Consider the following 24,243-nt stretch of genomic DNA (forward strand, 5'->3'; position numbering starts at 1 on the left):
AAAAAAAAAAAAAAAAAAAAAGAAAGAAAAAAATGAAATACCCACAAATGCCCTGCAAAACATTTACTACCCAAAGTGAATACCTTTAAAGACAGCTTAGATACAAACTAGACAACAGGGTTTGTCAGTTGAAGAAGATGTGCAACCAGGAAGGAGCGTGGATGTAGTGACTCTGATACTACTATTTAAGATTATTTAAATGCTAATACATTCACATGCAATTTTAAAGACTGTTTAATATTAATGGTTTTTTAAGCCAAAGTGGCTTGGTTGACAACTGTGTTAGCGCTTTTCCTCTTTGCTATGGCATTGTACCCCATGGTCGTGGGAGTCGGGAGTTGGGAAGGATTTGGCTGAATGGCTCTAGTTTCCATTCGTCATGAGGTTGTCGTTCAAGCGGCAACTATTGAGCAGTAAGAATGGAACATATGGAAATCCTGTCTCTGGCCCCTTCCCACAGAGTATAGAGTGGGCTTCCTCTCAGGATGGCAGCCGCAAGCCAGTCAAGTGCCTGCGTGCTAGACAAAGCTGCCTGCCTACCTATTAGGCTAGGTAAACATGGAGTTGTAGCTCAATAGTAGAGCATATGCTTAGTATGCGCAAGGCACGTGAGGTTTATTTCCACCACCAAGCTGCATTGCTTTCATCTGGTTTTGTTTTGCGCATATGTATTATTCTTTGAGAATTTCACATCATACATTTTAATTATGTTCAGCCCCATTTCTTCCCCAGCCCCTCCTAGGTCCAGCCCCCACCTCCCTATCCTCTCAGCCTCATGGCTTCCTTTTTTTTTTTTNTTTTTTTTTTTTTTCCTTATAACCAATCAAGTCTACTTCTGCTACTAATATATTCCTGGGTGTGGTGCATTCTGCTGGAGTGTCATCAGCCTACCAAGAGCCACCCTCTTTAAGTATAGAGAATAATTGTCAATAGAATACTCAACACAAATGGGGCATCTCTCTCCCTCCCCCTCCATCTCCCTCTCTCTCTGTGCCTCTCTCTCTCTCTCCCTCTCTCTCTCTCTCTCTCTCTCTCTCTCTCTCTCTCTCACACACACACACACACACACACACACACACACACACACACTCCAAGACTCAGGGACCATCTCGGAAGAGGGAACAAAATGTAAGAGCCAGACATCAGGGAAGAGTGTCACTGTATGACAGGACTACCATAATTATGAACTCACAACAGAGAGGCTGCCTGCAGAGTCAACATTCTTCATAGAGCTTAAAGGGGTTCACAAGCCCCCACTTTTTTCTAACTGAGGAACTATGGTCAATTGGCTCCCGGGGGAAGGAGAGTTAGTTTTCATGACATTGCCTTGTATAGTGAAGCCTCTTTTGTCCCTAGAATTAACAAACTGAAACTGAAACGATGCTAAATGATGCTGGGCCCATTTAGATTCAGAGGACAAATCAGACCCTGCCACTTGATTGGAAAGCATCCAGAGTCTAGAATATATGGGATAAGAGACATGGTCTGTCGTGTCCACCTTTAGAAAACATAACCTACAACATGAAAATTTCCTGGAAGACTCTCACGTGACATTTATCATTTACTGGGGACGGCCAGTCAATTTCCACCAAATCACTCTACAAAAGGGGTCTTGTCTGCATTTTAGAAAGAAGAAAAGGGATGTTCAGAGCCACGCTGGCTAGGGACAGTCAGCACCTGCTGTATGCTGTGCCCTGGAGATGCATCAGGCCAGATTTTCTCTTTCGTTCACTAAAACTGGGTTAAATGACCGGCATGATCAGGTAGAATGGCTTGAATCCAATCCCAGGGCTGTCGATTCTGTTCTTGTAGCCATTTCTGACACCACTCACATCCCTCTAGGGTCTTACTTCTGTCTCAGTCCTATCTGGACCCAAGTCATGACATCAATCCCATGCGGTGCTTTGGAGCAAATTAAAGGTAGCAACAACAACAGCCTCACCCTGTGGCAAACAGCCTTTTTCCATTGCTCACCCCAAGCGATGCTGCCACTTGCATTGTGCCGAGATGACTGAAAGCAGTATGAAAAATGGCTTCTGAGATTGGCCGTGGCACTGACTTGGCAGGGAACACTGTAATAATCACCTCTCGATAGATTATTCTGGAGCCCTCAGATCAGTTTCCTGTCAGGGGCTGCTTTCGTTCTGGGAAGTCTTAAGAGACAGCTCCCCTGTCTTCCAAACGAGAAGTCTCCAGTCTCAGACCTCTCTTATTTAAGGAGTTGCAGACTTTCCACAATGAAGCAAAACCAAAGTAATCTAAGGCTGAAAGCCTGGCAAACTTAATATGGCTTTGACAAGGAGATCTCCATGCAGAACGTCTTATAGGGTTACCTAAGAATAGCAAGACACAAACATCGACACTCATTAAACTCGTAATAAATGGGAAGAGGGGATGAAGAAAGAAAGGACTGGCAGAGAGAGGAGTCAGAATGAAGAAGGAAGTCAGAAGGGAGAAAGAGAAAAGGGAAGGCAGGAAAACAGATGGTGGATGGCTCTCAGTTTACCCTCATAGAAGAGTAGAAAAAAGATGGGAGGGTGTAGGAGAAGAGCTTGTACCACTCTGCCTCCCCACAGACTCCCTGACTCAATCTCTGATGCTCCATGATGACCTAGCAGCTCTTAAGAAAAAAAAATATTTTCCATGTAACAAGACAGTCACTATCCTACCAAAAGTTCATAGACCCACCCACCCCCCCATAAGAATCTACTCTGTCTTTACTCCCTCAGCAGAGCCATGTGTTCAAGTCTGAGCCTGTCCCAGACTCCAGAGTGCCCAGAAATTCCATTGGCATCTTCTTGTGCTGGTATCAAGCCTATGGTACTGTCTATGTAGGTCAAGACCTGTAGGTGTAAGATTGAGAGCTGCTAGGTCATTGTGAAGCATCAGAGACTGAGTCAGGGAGTCTGGGGGAAGACAGAATGGTACCAGCTTCTCTTCTACAGGCTCCCATCTTCTTTCTACTCTTTTATGTGGGTAACCAGTCTTTCTACTGGTTAAATTCCCAATAAACTAGAACAGCAGTTCTCAACCTGTGGGGCGTGGACCCCTTTGGCAAACCCCTATGTCCAAAATGTTTACATTACAAGTCATAACAGTTGCAAATTTTCTACTCTGTGACACCAGTGTATTTTCTATTTATTTTCCTTCGGGAAGGGTTTGTTAAGCCTTCAGCCATGCACCGCCGCCATTCATGTAGCTTAGTTCCATGTTGTGGAAACAAAAGGTAGAAAACAGTAAACAGATGCGTAGCAAGAAAACAACTTGTAGAATGTTCCAGAGCACAGTGAGTAGAATGTGAGGCTCCTGGTGGTGATGGTGGTGATGGTGGAGGGGGGGGTGGGATAAGATCATCTAAAACCCCTGGTTTTGAAATAGATTTTGTTTTGTTTTGCTTTGTTTTAACAGTTTTTGGGTCCACAACAAAACTGAAGTCAAGGGGCAGTATCTTTTGATCTCCACAACACACAGCCTTCCACATTGTCAGCATCTGAAAGCTGTACTCATTATAACAGGTTACCTTTCAACACCACACCCTGGTTCAGAGCTCATGTCAGGGTTAACACTTGGCGCTATATGTTCAATGGGCTTCCACAATTACATCATGATAGCAATGAATGAGAGTTCTCCTTGCATATGGTCTTTCTTTGCATAACCAGTCTTTCTGCTGGTTAAAGCACCAGTAGACTAGCTAGAGCAGTAGTTCTCAACCTGTAGGTCCCAGACCCCCTTTGGCAAACCCTTATCCGCAAAAATATTACATTACAATTCATAACAGCAGCAAAATTTCAGTTATGAAGTAGCAACAAAAATAATTTTATGGTTGGGGGGATCACTATAACATGAAGAACTACATTAAAATGTCCTGAATGTCCCAGTTCACCATGTATCCACACCACACAAAGCACTATCAGAGTGTGTCTTCTTTGTCCTGGCTATCTGTGAATTTGAAGAGTTAAATAAAACGTAGAAACATTGAAAATATAGAACCCACATACATTAGTCTGTTGACAAATAACTTAGCATGTGAAGATGCAATTCATATATGTTGGAGCTGTGATACTTTACCAGTTTTTACTGAACAGCGGTCATATGAATGACCTTAACTTGTTCAAAAAAATAATTGAGTTCAAGATGCCTTGTCTATTAAAAATTGGCCATAAATCATCATCATACTGATTCATTGCCATTGGGATTAAGTGCAATGTACAAAATGCCTAAGACAGGGTCTAACACTAAGTACTGAGAATATTGATGTGTAGTCATGAGAACAATCATGATAATGGTGCTGATTTATGGATTAGGGGAAGGAACGGGGGAAGATATCTGAATTCCTCAGGCATGTGTTTATCATATTGCTCATGAAGATGATGTCATGCTTCAAGGTGAACTCAAAGGCAACCTGTACATGAGACCTGAAGAGGTCATCACCGTATGATTATGGTACATTGAGACATGTGTTATAATGCATCAGTTATCCTTACGCTGGGTCTTCCTGTGTATCACGGGCTGACCTCAAGCATGTAATCCTCCTGTCTCCTCTGCCTGAGTGCTGGAATTACAGGCATCACCATGCATGGCTATACAAGATCTATTTATAAAAGTGGTGTGGTGACATAGACAGGAGAATCATAAGAGTAAAGAGCTACAGTCAATAGCTGAACAACCCTTAGAAACAAACTGTATTCAGCCAGACATAGGCATTGCAAGGATGGATATTCCAGGCACAGAAATCTGACTATAAACAAAATCACTTTGTTTGAGTCATGGAGACCGTGTCAAAGAAAAAGACACAGACAAAACAGAACCAAGCAGTTGAAGCAATGAGGCAAGAGAGAAAAGTCCCTGAAGCCAGTTATAATAAACCTCCAGTGTATGACATGTGGGGATTTTATCCAAAAGGGGATGATTTCCTATTAAAGCCTTTAAGTCGAGAAGTTATATGATGTAATGCCTGAGTTTGACGCATATGCACGGTGACGGCAGGGTAGAAAATGAATCTGAAGGGAGGAGGCAGAGCCTTGAAGACCAGGCTTGCATTCTTGGAGTGGCTTGGTTATAGCCAAGACCCTGTGGCTTAGAAAGGTGGCTGGTAGCTTTGTTAAGATTGCATGGTTTATTTCAGGGGCTTCAGGAAATGAACAGAGAGGAGAAAGATACACATGACATGGGGTAAAATATAACACTGAGGTATCTAGAACAGTATAGATGGCACAAAGAAGGAACTTTCTACAAACCCAAGATTTATTTGTTTTTTCATTTATGCTTCCCTGGTGACACGAACGAAGCTAAATCTTTGGTATTATCGCAATTCCAAATTTATTTAATATTTTCCTGTTCTACTTAGAAAGACACTAATTGAATGATGCTATGGACTTAGAACCAAGTGAATATAAAATCTTTTTCTATTCATTTATTTTTGTTATTGTACTTGTTCTATTATTACATTGTTTGTTATATTTATTATATGGGAACACATGCCAGGGCACATGTGTAGAGATGAGGGGACAACTTGGGGGAGTCAGTTCTCTCCTTCTACCATATGGGTTCCAGAGATCAAACTCCGGGGATCAGGCCAGTAGCAAGTACCTTAGCCCAATGAATCATCTCGCTGTCCACAAATTCTTCCTGTAACATTTCTAGGCAATACAGACAAATGTATTACCAATGAATGAATTCTAACCCAACAATGGCTAAATATAATCCAGGGTGAGGCTATCTAATGTGGTAATCACTAGATGTGAATACATGTGACCACTGAGGGCTTCCAATGTGACTGACTATTCCTGTGGTGTGACATAAACATAAAATACAAATTAAAAGTCAGACATAGAAAAAGGAATACATAATAGCCTATCGGTGTTTACTAACTACATGTTGAAATCATATTTTGAATATATTCTAAAGATAATTTCACTTTTTTTTTACGGTGGCTACTATAAATTTTAAGATTGTGTATATGGTCCCTATCATAATGATTTCTATTGATGAATGCTTATCTACGAAATTCAAATTATTCAGGTAATCTATGTATGTTTTCCTATTATAATTCCTTGCCCACTCACAGGTCCAGTCCCCTGATTATTTTCTAATATATCCCAATGTGTCCTCATTGCTATTAAGAAAGTAGTTACTGCGGCAGCTGTCACAACAGGCTGGACGGTATTTACTACACCTGCAGGGTGAGACATAAACACCAATCTGTCATTCCACTTAGATTTTCCTCGCACATATCTGGTCTTTGCAAGTCCAGGCAGGGAAGGCCTGATGACTGCTAATTCCTCACTGGCTTCTCTAAAGAGGGTAATAGCAGTCCCTAGCGGTTCACTTCAAAGGGATGTGCGGGTAGATAGTTACCTTGGCATTAGCAAAGGCAGCTCTAAAGGCACTCCACCCATCTACTGATCACTTCTTTAGCATTGGTCATGGGCTCAGTTTCCCTTGGGAGATGTGGATGGAGGGTCAAGGAGGGGAACTCAGAGACTGCAGTTACTGACTATTCCCAAAGAAAAGCAAGGATCCTTTTCAAGTCCAACCCAGAGCTTGCGACAGGCAAGGCCCAGCTAACTTGGGAGCCTGGAGGGACCAGAGCCCACCCCTGCATAAAAATCATCTTGGCATCTTGTGAACTAGACCAACAGGCTGGGGTTTTGTAAATCTGGTCATTTTGCAAAGAGCCTCTCTACATTCTCAGACATTTCTCAGTGGCCCCTGGGCATTATTCAGCAAGACAAGGCATATGTAAATCAGGTAAACTGGAACAGAATGGAATGGGGTGAAAGGTTAAGGTTTCACTTTCCATACCAAGCTTGGAGCTTTTCCTTGGCCATCATAAGCCTTTGATGGAGGGTGGGAGGTGGCTAAAGACCCCTCAAGTCCAACTACCTTTTGACTCCTAGAATTAAGTGATGTGGCAACAGTAACAAACACTACAGCCTTTAAAATTTGCGCAAGTGTTATAAAGCTATATGAGACTTTTCAACTCTGGGTTCAGACACTTATCTGAAACCGTTCAGTACTTAATCTCAAGAAAGCTACTGTCGTTACACCCTGAGAAATTTCTCCTTGTCCAGCATTTAAGGGGTTTTGTACACATGCCAAAAAGGCAGTCCCCAAACGAAAATTCCAGAAAGGTTAATTGTCAGAGTCTGGTGTTTTGAGTATCTTTGAGGATATAGATGATGCGTGGGGGTTTGGGCTGGGGACCTAAGGTGAGGGAGCGTTGCTGTTAGATCAGTTTAATTATATAATGGAGCCAGGAGAGTCGGGTGATGGGATTGCTAATTCCTTTTAGAAGGAAACAAACTGCATATTAAAAAGCTCAACAAATATTCAAAAAAGGAGGGGGAAAAAAGCAGCTCAGGCGGTGACTGAGAGTTCCAGACTTCTCTGGTCGAGTCCTTGGGATCCTCCCAAGCTGAGCCTGTGGAGCTGAGCTGCGGGGCGGCTGAGTCTCAAGACTCCCAGAGCTTGGGGCTGGTCAAGTGCAGGTCCAGGGTCTGGGTTGGATCCCCAGGCTACTTTCTGTTTCACTTCGAAATGTCCCTTGCTTCCCAAACCGGTGGCCTCCCAATTCCAGTGAAAGGCTGGACTCCCTGGAGACCTCGGGCTCTGTGAAGGTAAGAGGTGACCGCGTCTAGCTTAGGGGTGGGGGATGGAGGGTGGGGGGTGGGGGGAGGTAGGTACCACCGCCCTGCAGAGTCTGGGTGGTTCCACGCAGGAGGGGAATCTGCCTGCTGCTCTGGGATTCTAACGAGGCTGGGGGTTGGAAGTGGGTGGTATCTGAGCTTTGAAAGGCAGATTAAATGGACCCCTGCTGCTGAGATGCATGGCCACCTTCTGTGGGGTGAGTTGGATAGGTCTCCCAACTTCTCAACGAGGGAGCTGGTCAGTGGCCAGGCTCTGGCAACGCCGCCCGCCCGCGAAGGGGAAGGAAGGGGCTGCCTGGCACCGCAAGGCTGTGTGTGTAGCGTCTGTTTGCAGAGCTCAGCCCCGGGGGAGACTGTGTCTCACTCTGTGAACGCACAGCTGTTGAAGAGCTAGAGAGCAGCCCCGGTGTGGATGTGTGTGTGTGTCGGTCCAGAGATCTAGGCTGTCTTTAAGGTAGGCGCAGGAATCTGAAATCATTTTTGGTGCTTTTTTGTGGTTTTCTTAAGTGCCTTTTGTATCAGCTTTACACTTTGCATGGTTTAGAGTTTTTCTCTTCGGGAGCTGCCAGCATCAATTGATTTGGTTTTAAAATCTTCGAGCCCAGTTCCTAGGATGTCCCTGATTTGTTACGTAGTCTATCCTTGAGGATTGGTCTGGATCTGGTAATGTTTTGTAGACCAGGGTATCCCCTCACAGACTTCACTGCAGTGGAGACACCGGGAGCCCCGGATGCCTGCTGAAGCCAGCTCTTAGGAGCCTTGGGAAGTTTCTGACTTAAAGACACAGGAAAGGCAAAACCTGAAATCAAAAGCTGTTCTTTGGGGAAGGTGGACTCCGGGAAAGCTGTAGTTACAAGTGAAAGATAACTTGAAAATGCAAGGGTTAAAAACAAGGACCGGGTTTGGTGGTGCGTCCCAGCAACGTATTGTAAAGCTTGCTGCAAGAAGATGCGAATCAACACCGAATCTGTTCACTGGCTCACTCTGCACAAGAATCGCTTTAGTAGACCATGTTGGGCACAGGCTTCTAGAGAAGCAGCTATATACACTAGACATGCCTTACAAGAGTTGGTTTCTAATTGTTATTCTTCTCTGGCCACCGGAGATGCACTAAACACAGCATAGTGTTGCTAAAAACAGAAGGGGGAAATGTCCTTAAGAATACTTACTACGAAGGGATATTGAAGTTTCTGCTGTATCTTATCTTTTCTCACCTTACTCCCAGATTTGGGCAAATTGTGTGAGGTGAATGTGTTGATTTAAGCAACTCTTTAAAATGGAACCATTATTATGTGACAGGGTATTATACTATTCAAATAGAAATGTCTTATCATTGGCTTTTAAGTCTCCAGGACCACACACCACACTTGAAAATCCAAAAGCCCTGTCATGAATTTCTGTCATTTTGTCTTTCTTGGGTGCCTGACACGGTATTTATTCTGATACCCAACAAAGCCAAGAGATATCCTGAAGTTTTAAATTGAAACCAACACTTGAAGTACAGGTGCTATAATGTTACAAATATTTATGATAAATATGAGAGCAGCTCAGGTGCCACTTTGTAAAGGCTATAGTGGTCCCTGGGGAAAACCTTGCTTAAATGATTGAGTTTCTTTTGTCTGGATTTTTATCAGCTAGGATGTGCTAGAGACCCTTATTTCTGCACTGTAACTATATACAGAAGTCTAAGATTCTTTTTAAGAATATTATTTTTTATTTAATTTTACTTATTCCCTTTATATCCTGATCACTGTCCCCTCCCAGTCCCCCATCCCATATTTCTGTTTTGTTTTTTTTTAATTAATTATATTTACGATCAGAAAGCTTAGCAGTGTATACTTAACCCAGTTTAGTAATGAGTTCTTCAGCCTTTTCCTTTAGTTGCCTCCCCAGTGGCTGGGGATCTCATCCTATCTGTTGTAATTTGTCCTAATACCTTCCACCAGCTTAGCCAGAGCACCCCTGTCTTCTGAGTTAACCTGTGTGAAGTCAACAGTAGAATATGTCTTCTGTTAACAGGAGCCTGATAAAGCTGTTTCCTGAGGGGCTCTGCCAGTGCCTGACAAATACAGAAGAGGATGCATTGGATGGAGCACAGACAGGGTCCCTAATGAAGGAGCTAGATAGAGAAAGTACCCTAGGAGCTGAAGGGGTTTGCAGCCCCCTAGGAGGAACAACAATATGAACTAACCAGTACCCACAGAGCTTCCTGGGACTAAACCACCAATCAAAGAAAACACATGGTGGGACTCATGCCTCTAACTGCACATGTAGCAGAGGATGGCCTTGTCAGTCATCAATGGAAGGAGAGGCCCTTGGTCCTGTGAAGGTTCTATGCCCCAGTATAGAGGAATACCAGGGCCAGGAAGCAGGAGTGTGTGGGTTGGTGAACAGGGGCAGGGGGAAAGGGATAGGGGCTTTTGGTGGGGAAACTAGGAAAGGGGATAACATTTGAAATGTAAATAAAGAAAATATATAATAATAATAATAATAATAATAATAACATGTCTTCCTGTGGTCCAGGTACCCCAGCCTGGCCTTTCCCTTGATGATACAGTAAGGGACCCCCATCTTTCAACATAGGGCAGAAGGAAAACCACCAGCTCAATAGGGTCTATGTCATAGGCATCACCACCAGCTGAGCCTTCCTTCTTGTTCTCCACCAAGGTGGTGACTGTATTGACCCCTGCTCAGAGGACAGGCAGTGTCTGAGTTTGCCAGCCCTTTTCTTCTCAGCATGGGCCAGCAGCCTTTGTGCCTCTTGCTTTGTCTCTGGCCTGTACTTGTGGGCAAGCTTAAGCAGCTAAGTAGCTTCTTGTCTGTTCAGGGCCTGGGTGAACTGGTTAATGGCAGGAGGTACTTTGAGCCGCTTATAGAGGATGGCCCTTTGCTGCTGCAGCCTAATGTAGCAGGGCCATTTGACGAAGTGTGTGAGATCTCCTTTGGGCTGGATGTCCTGCCCAATGCCGAAATTCATGGGCCTTTTCTCAAACTAAGGATTGACCACTTTTTTGGCCTCCAGTTACTTCACAACATCTCAGAGCTGGGTCTACTTTCTTTCTTCCCCCTTGGACTTCTTTCCTTTGGAATAAGCTGGAGGACAGAGCTCCCTTCCACATTCTTAAAGATGGCCTCCAGACACTGCAGAGCATGGAGCTCTGAACCACTTAGCTTTGAGTGTATTGCTTTGCACGCTAATTTCCTACAATTTGATGATATGTCTGGGTTTGGGTGCCCACATTTTCTATGCCAAGAACTCAGGCTTACAGTTCTATAGAAGACTTCTATGTTACTCTCTGTATAAAGGGAATTCTGGGAAATCCCTTGTAGATTCCACGTTTTGTCCCCTACTGGGTATTTCAATACTTTATAGAACATGAGATCAGAAGATGTAACATAGAACAGATTTTGAAAATCCAATTGGTATAGTCGTACAGGTGCTTTGGTTAAATTAATAGATTCTGAAGCCAGGTTGAGCTGTATTCCTATTCCAATTCTGACACCAGTTTAATGAGTGTACATTAGGTGGGCTTCTTGACCTAAGACTTGGTTTGCTCATCTATGAAATTGGATGATAGCAATTTGAAGTTGCTATCATTCAATATAATTTGAAATTGTATTGGAAACAGGAAGTGTAAAATAGTTGTATTAGGATAATAGTGTAATAGGTATATTAAAATAAGTATAATAGAATAATGTAACGTAGATAAAGAAATTGTAGCAACGTAAAGATTAAGTACCTGCTGTCAGCATTGGTCTCATTTTATGGCAGTAGTGACCACAGACTTTCTGAAAAAAAAAAAAAAAAAAAAAATCAAAAAAAAAAAAAAAAAAAACAAAAAAAAAAACCAAAAACCCCACAACAACCACCCCATCCCAAAAAACCCCAGGCTATTCATGTCCTTTCATGTGTCAGACAATAAAACATAGGTGAGAACCTCTATCCTAACATCCGTGGTCCTCAGCATGCTTTGGAATTAATTCACTAATTTGTTTGTTCCTCTATATAAGGAAGCATCGTGGTCCCCATGCTTTGAGCATGCTTTGTTTTAAGCCACACAGGCTATCAATGACAGCATCAGGTAAGCAAAATTGGCCCCCAGATGCCCCTGAGCACTACACACTGGGGAACACCATCTTGCTGATCCAACTGCTAGAGTGGTCCCACAGAGGCAGCCCTCATCTATATAAGTTGAACACAGTGTCCAGTGGATGTTGCTTAATGCAGCCTGTTGGATTTTCCTCTATTTCTGCCTCAGCCTGAATCTGCTGGGCTAAGGGACCCACGGGATTTTATCCCACTAGAGCAGAAGGGCCACAATGACCTATGACTACATTCCCAAGGTTCTAAAACCTAAGTATGATTAATCTAAAGGTGCTTGGGGCCCTCTTTTTGCATTCCTTGAGTATTTCGAATACTGTGAAGTTTGGAATCCAAGGCTTCAAGAGGTAAAAGTATGCAGATGCCCAGCTTCCCCCTTCCAGAGAAACAGTTAAGCAGTTACAATTTCCTCTTGGGGAATTGTCCCGAGGAAGGAACGGGGAAGAGCCTTACAGGGCTTCTTTTCCTAGGAAACCCACAAGATAATGCCAGAATTCAAGAGGAACAAGACAAACAACCCAACCAAACTTCAAGGAAAAGTGAGATAAACATTTCTAGAAAGGGAAGTAGATGTTGATAATAAGAAGCACCCTTGACACGACCACGTTGCAGTGTAGAGACGGAAGGCAAAGGGCCATGGGGGGAAAGAACAGCGCAAGATATGAGCCAAGTGTGGACAAGCTCAGCTTGTACCCTGAATAAATCATTTAGTTTTATTTCCTCAGTTACAAAATGATTAGTAGCAATTTCTCCCCCCCCCCACCCCACCCCCACTCCCACCCCGCAAGGTACTCGAGAGAAACAAACAAGTCTCTGCTGAAGCTAAAGAGATGAGCCGGGGCCATGCCTCAGTTGGTAATGCGGTTGCTAAGCGAGGGTGTGGACCAGGGTTCTGATCCTAAAATCCCAAGTAAAAGGCAGGTGGGTGTTGCTTACCTGTAATCCAAGAGCTGGGGAGGAGACAGGGAATCCCTGACGTAAGCTGGCTGGCCAGACTAACTAGAACAGTGAACTCCAGGCTCAACCAGAGACCCTCCCTACTTCAAAATAAATTGGGGAGTCATCAAGGAAGCTGCCCAACATCAATATTGGGCCTTGACATGCATATGTGCACACACATACATACACATTCACACACACTCACATATAAATATGCATCCGCTATGTGTGAATACACAAACACACATACTGAACACAAACACACACACACACACAAACGTGTGTGTGTGTGTGTGTGTGTGTGTGAAACAAACAAAAGCCTAAAGAGGATAGGAACCTATCGTATTCCTTGTGAATCTAGCTGAAAGGAATTAAAAACTATTTAGCATTAAAAAAAAAAGAAAAGAAAAAGTCATGATAAGAAGGGACTCGTGTTAATAAAAGCATAAAGCTTCTTACTGAAAATAAAGAAGAAAATAACTTCATATACCCTCTAACTAGCAAATAACCAGCAGGTGTTAGGTTAGTTGGCCAGGCTGTCTGTCACAACAAAACACCATTGGCTTTAAGAACCAGAAGGATCCTTTCATAGCTCTGCAGACTGGGAAGTCCAAGATCAACAGGCTGGCAAGGTGTCCTGGAAGGCCTCCGTGCTTGGGTTACAGACTCTAGAGAGTCTTTTCACTGTGTTTTTTGTGTGGTCAAGCTTTGCTCTAGGTTTTGTTAAGCCCTCCCTGATAGCATGCATCTATTAATTATTTCTAAGGTCTGCTCTCTAAGTAGGTTCACCTCCACAGGTGCTGGAGGTCAAGCCTTTCCCTATGAATAGACAGCTATCAGGTTAAGGGGGTTTTGTTTAAAGTGTGGAATCTTTATTTCTAGATCTGGGGAGATCAGGAGAGGAACCTAGCATTTCCCTAAAGGAAAACAGTTCCTTCCTCAGTTGGTCAAAGGCTGGCCTATAGATACCATTGGTGACCTCCAGGCTGGCCATAGATACCATCTGTGACCTCCTGGGCCAAGCAATCTTCAAGAGCAGCTTGACTTACTGGAGTGTTTGTAGCATTCTGGAAAGCAAGGGCCTTGATTATTGACTCCTACTAGATGGTCTCTCAAAGAACTAAATGTGTTGCTCTCTTATCAAGGTTGTATCTCAGCTGGATCGGCTCCCTGGGAAGAAAGGTGCCATTTTGATCAGATCTTCTCTTGAGGTCAAAGGATGGTGGCGTTCCTGTAGACAATTTCCACTCCCTTTCAATCCTCTGCCTCAGAAAGGAAGTTGAAAACTGATACTTTCATCTGGGTTCCTAGCGCTGTGGTTTCCATGACTATGCATGCTCACACCACCTCTGTGGCCAGCCCCCAGCCCTCTCTGTTCTCATTCTTCGGGCATGGTGACAGTTAATGGCACAGCTCCTTGAAACAGACGCACATACTCTCACACATACTCATGAACACGCCGAGTGCAGTGACAGAATCTGGGAATGGAGAGTAAAATGATTTGCACGTGGACTTCACAAAGTATTTCCTTTCTGGAGTTTTATCCTGTCCACTTCACAGAGATTGGTCAAAAGGCTCGTCGGTGTTTTGGCAAGCGGGGGAAGTGACACCTGTTGTTAATGTTGTTAATGTGCAGACTCGAAAAGGCACAAACCAGGAAATGGCAGTAGATGGAGTGGGTGGTTCAGGTGTGCACAGGTGAGGCTGAGAGTACACATGCTTCGTCTCCACTTCCCACCAGCAGGGAGGAGGCTTCTGCACCTTTAGCAGGGACCACTTGTATATACTGGAGGACACCTCCCAGTTCCCACTTGGCAGTGTGAATGCTCTACCCAAACAAGAACACTCAAACTAAAATGTTTATGGGGAAGGGGACTGGATTACACAGATGAGATGTGTTGAGTTTCCTTTGAGTTGGCTGTGGCTGACAATGAGAAATTATATTAACAAGAGCAAGGGAGTCCATGTTTAGGGACATGTAACACACCCCAGCATGTTCTTTCTCATTAAAAATAAGGCAGTGGTGATGCTCACCCTTAATCCCAGCACTTGGGAGGCAGAGGCAGGCAGATCTCTGAGTTTGAGGCCAGCCCGTCTATATAGTGAGTTTCTGGACAGTCAGGGCTGCACAGAGAAACCCTGTCTCAACAGAACAAGAAAGGGAGGAAAGAAGGAAGGAAAGAAGGAAGGAAGGAAGGAAGGAAGGAAGGAAGGACGGTGTGCATGAGAGCAGCTAAAGGTGAAGGTGTAAAGTGTTTACCATACAAGCCTGTGGATCTGAGTTCAATACCCAGAGTCCAGAACCCAGATAAAAACCCAAATGTGGTGATGTGAACTTGTAATCCCAGAACTGAGGAGACAGAGACAGCAGGCTACCTGGGCCTTACTGCCAAGCCAGCCTAGCCTACTCAGTGAGCTCCAGGCCAAGGAAAAACCTTATCTCAAAGGACAATATAGATGGTACCTAGGGAATGACAGCCACACACATACATGTGCACATGTGTTCATGCACCTGCATATATGTGCACCCACACAAACATATACCCACCCCACAGACACACACATGAAAGGCATCCCTCCGACACTGACCTTAGATAGGAAGGTCATTCCATGGGTGTTCCAATCATGCCTGGTTCCCAGCATGTGAGGAACACGCTGCACCATTCGTAGCCATCCTCACGCCAGGCTCCTTTCTCTGGGCTCCTCTGCAGAGGTAGGGAGACAATATATATTATGGCTGAACATCAGTTTGCCCCAAGCTTCAAGCTATTTGGAAGTCCACTAGAACTATTAAGTGCTCATTGTGATTATCAGAATGAGGTTCTTGGTTTTGTTTGTTTAGTTCCTATGTAGAGTTTCTCAAATTAAAATGTGCTTTATAAATATCATGTCTTTTTTTTTTCAGTATATGCAGTGCTAGGTGCTGTGTGGGGGTTGTTGTTAGCAGTGTTTAATCAGCAAGCATTTATCATCTACTGTACTAAGGGCAAGGCATTGTGCTGAGAGCTTTGCAGTGCATGAAAAGATGAATCACATCAACCCATACTTTTTTTTTCTAGAGAAATAAAACATGTGCAGAAGAGTTTCAAGAGAATGCAGAAATGACAGCTTCCATGGGAACAGAAAAATGTGGTTATCAAGGTGGGGAAGAGGGAGAGCCGCATCGTAGCTAGAGAAGTCGATGGGGTTGTTTTTAAAAGAAGCATCTGAAGGGTGGGGTTGTTCAATTTCCATGGGGGGGGGGGGTGAAGAAGCAAAAGAGAAAGGATGGAACCTTCCCCACAAAGGAGAGAGGGGGCAGGGATGGAGAGGAAGGAAGCAGGAAGCTAGTTCTTAGAGGAAGACCTCCTAGGGATGTATGAGGCCAAGTGGCCAAGCCAGCTTTGTTGGTGGCAGGATGGGGACAGGTAGAAAGAAAGTAAACTGTTGTTAGATGACTTGGGAAAAACTTGGATGGCAAGCCCAGAATGATGCGGTGATCTCTGAAAACTATGTGTAAGGTAGCATGAATAGAGAGACGGAGATAATGGCTATGAAGAATAGCAAGAAGTGATAGGTTTCTCTGCACCGTAGACGCGTTGGGTTATCTGGTTTAAACTGTGCCTGGAACTCACCAGGTATGACCAAGGCAGCTGATCCTGACATCCCTAAGGCAGATCTAGCTATGGAGGGGTTCAAGAACATGTGCTAGCATAAGTGTGACCCTGCATGTCCGTTCGAGTGATGCTTTAATACTTACTCATTAGCATTCATGGGGACTCAGAGGACAGAACCGTGAAGGATGAAAGTCCATTTCTTTCTACGGGAAACGGAATGTAAGGGAGTGAGAGAGTCAGTAAAGGGCCTGCACTTGGACCTCATTTTGATCCCAAAACCCATGTCAAAAAGCTAGCACAGGGCGCTGGAGACCGGACTCCGCTGTTAGGGGCACTTGTTGCTCTTTCAGAGGGTCCAGGGTTTGTCCATTTACACCTTCAGTTCCAGAGATCCAACACCCTCCTCTGACCTCCGCAGCCACCAGGCATGCCTAGTGAAATAAATAAATCTTAAAACAGCAACAAAACAAGAAGCCAGCGCAGCGCTATGCACTCATAATCCCAGTCCTGGGAAAGTGGAGATAAGCAAGTCAGTCCCTGAGATCTACTGAGTTCCAAAACAAGGAGAGATCCTGTATTTAAAAAAAAAAAAAAAAAAAAAAAAAGTCAGTCCTTCAGGATGGACACTTGTGGTTGTTCTCCGTCTACACACTTTGGCACAACAGTGTAAGGCTGGGAGAGATGAAGAAATACGCCAGACCAAAATACCACGGTGAAATGGCATGCCTGAGGTGTTAAAATTATTTGGTAGCTGCAGAAACGCGACATGCTGAGTCCTGTGTGTTAATATATGAATTAAAATAGTTAACATTTCAGTGTTTCCTAGAATATAATCCATGTTTTGAGACTCACTCTGACTTTAAACATAGCAGTCTTCCTGGAGGTGTCCTGAGTTGGTATTGATGAGCCCTGTTTACCAATTTCTCCGAGACAATAAGAAATTAGATATCCTGCAACACTTAATCTCACAGCAATCTTGGTGCCCAAGGACAAAACAGCTCCCCAAGAGGATGCTCCATCCGAGATGGCTCAGAGCCGTTCGTAATATGCTAAAGCAAGGTAGCATTGCATAAGGGAAACTCAAGCCATAGTCTTAGGCTGCTTTCTTTCTAAAATGCTCCTTGACTATGTCCGAGAAGGTGGACCATTCTTCCTGGCCACAATGAAGTGCTGTCTCTCAAGCTGTGCCACTCCTTCAAATACTTGCCAGCACTCAGGGCCTGCCGTTGTAGGTAGACCATCAATCTAGAACTGCTGTAGGCAAGTAGAAAAGAATTCACTCAAGGGAAACTTCTGTTCTCTGAAATAACCCGTCTGAAGCCCTTCATTTATAAATTTAAAAGCCTCTTGGAGGATTCTAAACCAGCAAGAGAGGAGTCAAAGGCAAGGTAGTAGTTGTTTCCATGCTTAGTGGACCGTAGCTTTTCCGTGAATCCATCCTGCATTTTTTGGGTAGGGTCTAGTAACATAGGAACAGAGGTTCTGAGCTCCCTTCTTCTTACTCAGCCACAGCCTGAAAGGATGCTGGAAAAGAGAAGCTTCGTTTGATCCAACAAACACTAAAAACCATCTTTCAAGTATCCCGGAGAGAACTGAGTCCAAAACGTGCCTTGCCAAACCCAAGGGAAATTCACTGCATATGTTTCTGATTCGTTTATAGTTCAATCATCAAAACGTTGCTTCTCCAGGACTAGTTGTGGCCAAGAAACTCTTTATGAACCATTTAAAAACATTATCTCAAAAACAGGAAGCCTTTGTGTGCCAAGAGCTGGCAGATGCCCCCCACAGGGGAAGCCTGGATATTGAGCTTTCCCAACCTGGTAGAGCCCCCTGCCCATCCTGTCAGGAAACCTGTTCTGGATATCTGAAGTTTCTTTGCCCTTCACCACATTCTATCTAAACGATAACTCAGGAGGTAACTCGTTGGTTGAATCCATAGTGTTAGCGTGAAGCCATTAGAAGACAAGGGCAGAGGACTGGAGTGTATGTAGCTCAGGTGGTAGAGCGCTCAGCTATCATACAGGAAGTCCTAAGTTCGATTCCTAGCACCATATAACAAGCAGTGTGGTGGGACAATCCTGTAATCCCATTGCTCAGGAGAGAAGGCAGGAGAATCGGAAATTCAAGATCATCCTAGGCTACAGAGTGAACTCAGGCACAATTGATAATGCTTTTGTTTCTTAAGTAGATTTTCACAGTTGGGCTTGGAAAGCACTAGATTCCCAAGAGCCATTGATTCCAAAAATGGGGAAGGGGGAATGGTGGAGTTGGGGAGTTCTCTTTTTAAAGTTTAAAAAATTATTGTGATAATATACACAAAGTGTTAAGTTTCGCATCTTAACCAAGTTCAGTGGCAGTAAGCATCCATGTTCGTCATCTTTCTCTGGAATCCTTCCTCATACGAAACTGAAATTCTGTGTCCATTAAGTGGCAGACCCCCCCCACCCCATCCCCCCGCACACATCCCATTTCCCATCCTTCCAGCCTCTACCAACCACATCCTACTGTCCCATTAAAATGTGACTTCATTCATCAGGCGGCATGTTCTTACTCTTCTAGTGTATGTGTGCTCTGTGAGGAATCCTGGATCAAGAAATGGAAAATGTCTAGTCAAGAACTGTGCAGTTATCAGGCTGGCACAGTGACTCCCTTTCTTAAAAAAAAAAAAAAAAAAGTAATTGACACAGATGGCTATCCGTTGAGATGACTATCAGCCCCTCAGGCACTGCATAAACTGAAAGCTCGGGGAAGATGTGATGATCCAAAATATATAAAGAAAAGTCTAAACGACCTTTTAAAAAAACACACGTGCATCTCAGATTAGAATCACATTAGAATCTCACGGGGAACCTGCTAATGTTCCCCAGATCCAGAATGGCACGCCAGGTGTTCCTCAGCCTTCCAGCAGGGCTGGTGTGGTTTCTCTTTGAGCTCTGTTTTGTAAAAGAAGGTTCTAGAGGACCAGTGGATGACCCCTAGGGAGTCCTTAAAATTCTAAATCAAATATTTCAGGTGAGTGTTAGGCAACTGGAATTTTTAAGTGCCCTAGAGCTAGCATGGAGAACCTCTGACTTGGGAATGGAGTTCATATCTCCATGCTGCCTCTCCCTAAATCAAACAGCTCATAGGATCCCTGGTGACTGTTTTCCTGTAGTGAATTCAGACTTCTCTAATAGGAGCCCCAAGCAGGCATTTTTATGTTGCTGATAAAAAGAGCCAAATGCTTTAGATTCCTAATCTGTCTAGTGCATAGCTGACGTTCAACTAGAAAAATCTAGCAACCTTGTCTCCTCCCCTGTGCAGAGGTTTTCCTACATATTCAGGAGAGGTTCATGGAAAAATATGAACGGAACTAATACAAATCCTCAAATGCTAAAAAGGGGGGGGTGGTTAATATGCACAAATGCTTAGACATACACTGAGAACTCAGAACTCTGTATTGAAAGCATCGAGGGAAATTCTTGCGTTACAAACGTTTGGAACAGATGTTGTGATCCACTTGTCCACGCTGTAAAATAAATGCAATATTACATCTGTGGGACATAGGATTCCTCTTATAACTGCACACTGATGCATTTCCTGAGATGAACCTCTTGCAAACTGCACCCCCTAAGAAGCAGAGAGTGCCATCTATGGTAGTGTAATTAACATCACTCGCTTCAATATTAAAGAGTTGCCTGCAAAAATTCAGTTGTTTCTACTTTAGGCTAATTGAATCTGAACTTCCCTCTCTCACAGTGTGACTTTTTATTTAGTCACTCCTAGTTTCTAATGAAATGACAGAAATTATTGTGGGCCAGCTAGACGGCTCAGCGAGGAAGGGCACTTGTCACTAGCCTTTTGCTCTCTGAGGGTACAAGAGGAAAGGACAAAACCAATTTCCACAACTTGTCCTCTGGCCCCTGTACAAGCAGACAGACAGACAAGACAGACAGACACACACACATTCATTTGTGCTTGTGCATGAACACAATGTCAATAGTCTTCTAGGTCACTCCCCATCTCATTGTTTGAGGCAGGGTCTCTTACAGAACCCGGAGCTCAGTGGGTGGCTGAATCAGGGCTAGACAGCCCCCGGAGTCTACCAGACTCATCCCTACTCCACCAGTGCTAGGCTGCAGACATACACGTTGCTGGGCCCAGATTTTTCATGGCGTCCGGGAATCTGTATTCAGGTCTTTATGCCTGTATAGCAAGGACTTTGCCCACAGAGCCATCTCTCCTGTGTTTTCGTTACCAAACACTATATTGAGCTCAGTATTGGCCATCCTGGGCTGGAGGAAATCATTCAGGATCTCTCATGCCCACTTCTTCTCTGACCCCATCTGCACCATGGTGAGTCCTGGAGCCTACAATGTATTTCTTGTTACCTTTGTTGTCAGCCCTACCTACTCACTGGGACTGGCTCCAGGTTGCCCCTCAGACACCCAAGTCTAAGGTATCAGTTACCCAAATCTCTTGCATACAGTAACATAGTCTTAATATAACCTATACTCGTCTCCCTGTTGCTATAAGTCACCTCCAGATTATCTATAGCATCTAAGAGAATGCAAATACCATGTAAATAACTTGTTCCGTGTCATTTATAAACAATGTTTAGGTGTCTTTTTTTTTTTTCTTGAATAGTTTCATTGCTGGGTGGTTGAGGCATGCTGTGGAAATTTATAGGTACAGAGGTTGACTATACTCTTTAGAAATCGTGATTTGAAAATGTACCCTCTAAATTCCAGTTGCCTGTGACTGGAAACTCAAATAACTCAAGTCTCTTTGGGGATATTTTCAGAGAAACCCAATTTTTCATTTTTTTTTTGAAGAAATATCTGTTATATAATTTGTACTGATGGCCAGCGAGCTCATAGATGTCAGTTCGCTGAGACAATGTAATTCTCTTCTTGAAGCAGCACAATTCACAATTCGCATTTGGAGTCTATTGAAACTTTAGGGGGCGGGGGAGGAAGCCTGAGAGTCTATCCAGGGTGATCTCTGGGACAGGTCCTTAATTCTCACAGCTGGAGATGGCGTTTCTGGTGATAGATTAGAGCCATCAAGAGAGATGTGCTTCCAATAAGAAATTAGCCTCCAATAAGATATTAGCCTCCAGGTCAGGCATGGTGGCACACACCTTTAATCCCAGCATTTGGGAGGCAGAGGCAGGTGGATTTCTGAGTTTGAGGCCAGCCTGGTCTACAAAGTGAGTTCCAGGACAGCCAGGGCTATACAGAGAAACCCTGTCTTGGGAAAATAAAAAAAGGAGTCCAGAATTGTTATAACACTAAAAGCAAACAACAGGCTGATGCAGATCCAGGCAGAAACAATAAAGAAAGACGGTAAATAAGATGGTGAGACGAGAGGAAAAGAAGAAACAGAAGGGTCATCTCCAGATCTCAAAAATAGACTTCTGGGAACTGGAGAGATGACCCAGGGATCAGGAGCATTTGCTGCTCTTGCAGAGGACCAGGGTTCTGTTTTTAACACCTATGCTGGATAGCTTGCAACTGCCTGTAATTCCAGTTCTGGAGAATGCAGAGTCACAGACAACCATGGGCCAGGTAGCAAGATCCTGGAGGGAGAGAGACAGAGATAGAGAGACAGAGAAACAGAGCCAAACAGATACAGAGACAAAGAGACAGAGAGGGGCAGAGACAGACAAAGAGATAGAGACAGAGAGACAGAAACAGAGTAACAGACAGAGACAGAAGCGTGACACAATTATTTTTTTAAAACAATATTGATGCCAGCAACAATAAGACAAATTTGAGTCATAGAGGCAGCTTTTCCGGGAGATTCTCATTTGAACAGCCTGGCTGTTTCTCTTATAAGATTTATTCTGGAGCAAACCATACTGAATCTCTAGACATCTTTAAGGAAGATAGGAATGTCAGCCACACAAACCCTGGGGGAAATCAAATGCAGGCTAAGAATGAAACCCCTGGAGTAGCTCTATTTGGAAATTTCCTGGGAGTAGATAATCTTCAACCACACACTCCAAGTGCCACACACCAGCCATGTGTGGCCAGTGAGCCCTTGAAGTGTACCTAAGGGCAACTGTGGTGGGCTGTGTTAACATTGGATATTGAGGACATAGCCTGAAAAGATATGTAAAACATCTGTTGGTGATCTTTATATTGTTACCTAGTGAGATAATACTTACATATATTTGGGGGAAATGGAGTGTGTAAGCCATGCTGAAGATGTGGGAGCTAGCCTATAACCTGCAGGAGTTAGTTCTCTTCTTCATCAATGTAGGATCCAAGGATTGAACTCAGGTCATCAGGTTTGGCAGCAAGTGTCTTTCCTCTCTGAGCCATATTGCCAGACCTTAAGAAATAACTTGACCAATTTCTTTTTATCTTCTTAGTATGGATGTTACATGTTTTTATTGTTGCTTGAGATCTAGCCCGGGGCCTGTGCTCTGTTTCAGAGCTACACCCAAAGCATTAGGACACATTAAACTGTGTACATTTAAATGGTACTTCTCTCAGTCAGATATGCATGGAGCCTGCAGGTAAAACCATAAAGGACTGTTCTTTTAAATACACGAATTAACAGAAAACCCCAGACAGAAGAGCTTTCCGATACAAATGTATTGGGTTTGGGATTTAAAATGTGACTTTAAATTAATTCTGTATTGTTGTGTGTGGTACTGAGGACGGAACCCACGGTCTTTCACAGTGAAGGTTAAGCTCCAACCACTGAGCCATTCCCAGCCTAATTTCAACTTCAAACTTATAATCTCCCTCTACTTTCTTAGCTAGCTTGTAAACAAAGGCTAAGAGGGTGTCACAGAGACTTGGGGAGGAAGGAGCCCCCACCAGCCTACCTCCCTGAAAAAAAAAATGTTTCCCAAGTTAAGCAGAATATTGCTATGCAAATCATTTAGCAATATTTTTCTAGAAATAATGAGAAAAATAAAATATTATATAAGAATATCTAAAAAGATTGGTCTAGATAATGGATCGCCCCTCTCCCATTAGTAATATGTGTGTGACAGAGAGCATGAGATACATCTCTGAAACCCTAGCTTACAATTAGCTTCTCTGAGTTTATAAGAAGAAAAGCCTAAAACTTAAGATTGAACACAATTTTTTCATCCCCCTATTAATAAGTGTCTGGCGGTAGTAAGCTGTGTGCAAGGCACGGAGCACATAGTGTGCAGCATTGGATAAGAGAGACAGAGCCCCTGCTTTCTCCAGGATTACAGGAAACCAACAGGCAATGACAACATAACATAATAGCTTGTATTATAAGGAGCCACAGAGGCATGTTGCAAAAGAATCCAATAAAGACATAATTGGAAAGAAGGAAAAAAGACTCAAGTTTGACACCTGCAGCTTACAGAAGCCATTCCAGACACGGGGACCTGACCAGATAAACAGATGGGGACAGGAGAGCATCGACTAAAAACCCATGTCAGTTTGCTGTCATACAGAAGACAAGAAGGGGAGGGGATAAGCTTGGAGAAGTGGCAGTGGGCCAGGACAGAGTCCATGATTCCACTTGTCTGAGGTGTCCAACAAGGTCAGTCTACAGAGACAGAACATAGATCAGTGGCTGCCTGGTTATGAAGTAGAAGATGGAAGACGTGACAGTAAGTTGTGAGTTGGTTTCTTTGGGGAATGGTGGAAATGTTCTAAAAATAGATTTTAGTGATGGCAATTCTGTAATCTGTAGTAAGACACCAAGTATATTAAAGTTCATTGAATTGTGGTGACTTATACACTTAGAATATATGCAAAGTGTGTCTTAATTAGGCTTTTAGTGGCTGAGGGGGTAAGTCAATAATAGTGTTTGACCAGCCTGACCAAGGCTCTGGATTCAACCCCTAGCATTAGAGAAAGATTGATAACACTAATTGAGAGGTTAGGGAGATGACTCGGTGGCTAAAAGCTCTGACTGCTCTCCCAGTGAACCCAGATTCAATTCCCAGTACCTATATGATGACTGGAATTGATCCAAT

The 24,243-nt window shown here is 43.7% G+C and overlaps 1 protein-coding gene across 6 annotated transcripts in view; it reads left to right on the plus strand.

Moving 5' to 3' along the window:
* Phactr1 (phosphatase and actin regulator 1) overlaps positions 1–24,243 on the plus strand; it is a 455,390-nt gene that overhangs the window by 178,005 nt on the left and 253,142 nt on the right. Inside the window, exon 1 of one of the 6 annotated variants that reach the window (XM_021179970.1) lies at positions 7,381–7,619. The exons of 4 other annotated variants lie outside the window; for them this stretch is intronic. The gene's annotated coding sequence lies outside the window, so the exon portion shown is untranslated. Of the gene's footprint in view, positions 1–7,380; positions 7,620–8,006; positions 8,104–24,243 lie in introns of those variants that run through there. One more of the 6 variants, XM_029468522.1, reaches the window with a different exon arrangement.

Source organism: Mus caroli, chromosome 13, assembly GCF_900094665.2.
Source record: "Mus caroli chromosome 13, CAROLI_EIJ_v1.1, whole genome shotgun sequence".
Taxonomy (NCBI): Eukaryota; Metazoa; Chordata; class Mammalia; order Rodentia; family Muridae; genus Mus; species Mus caroli.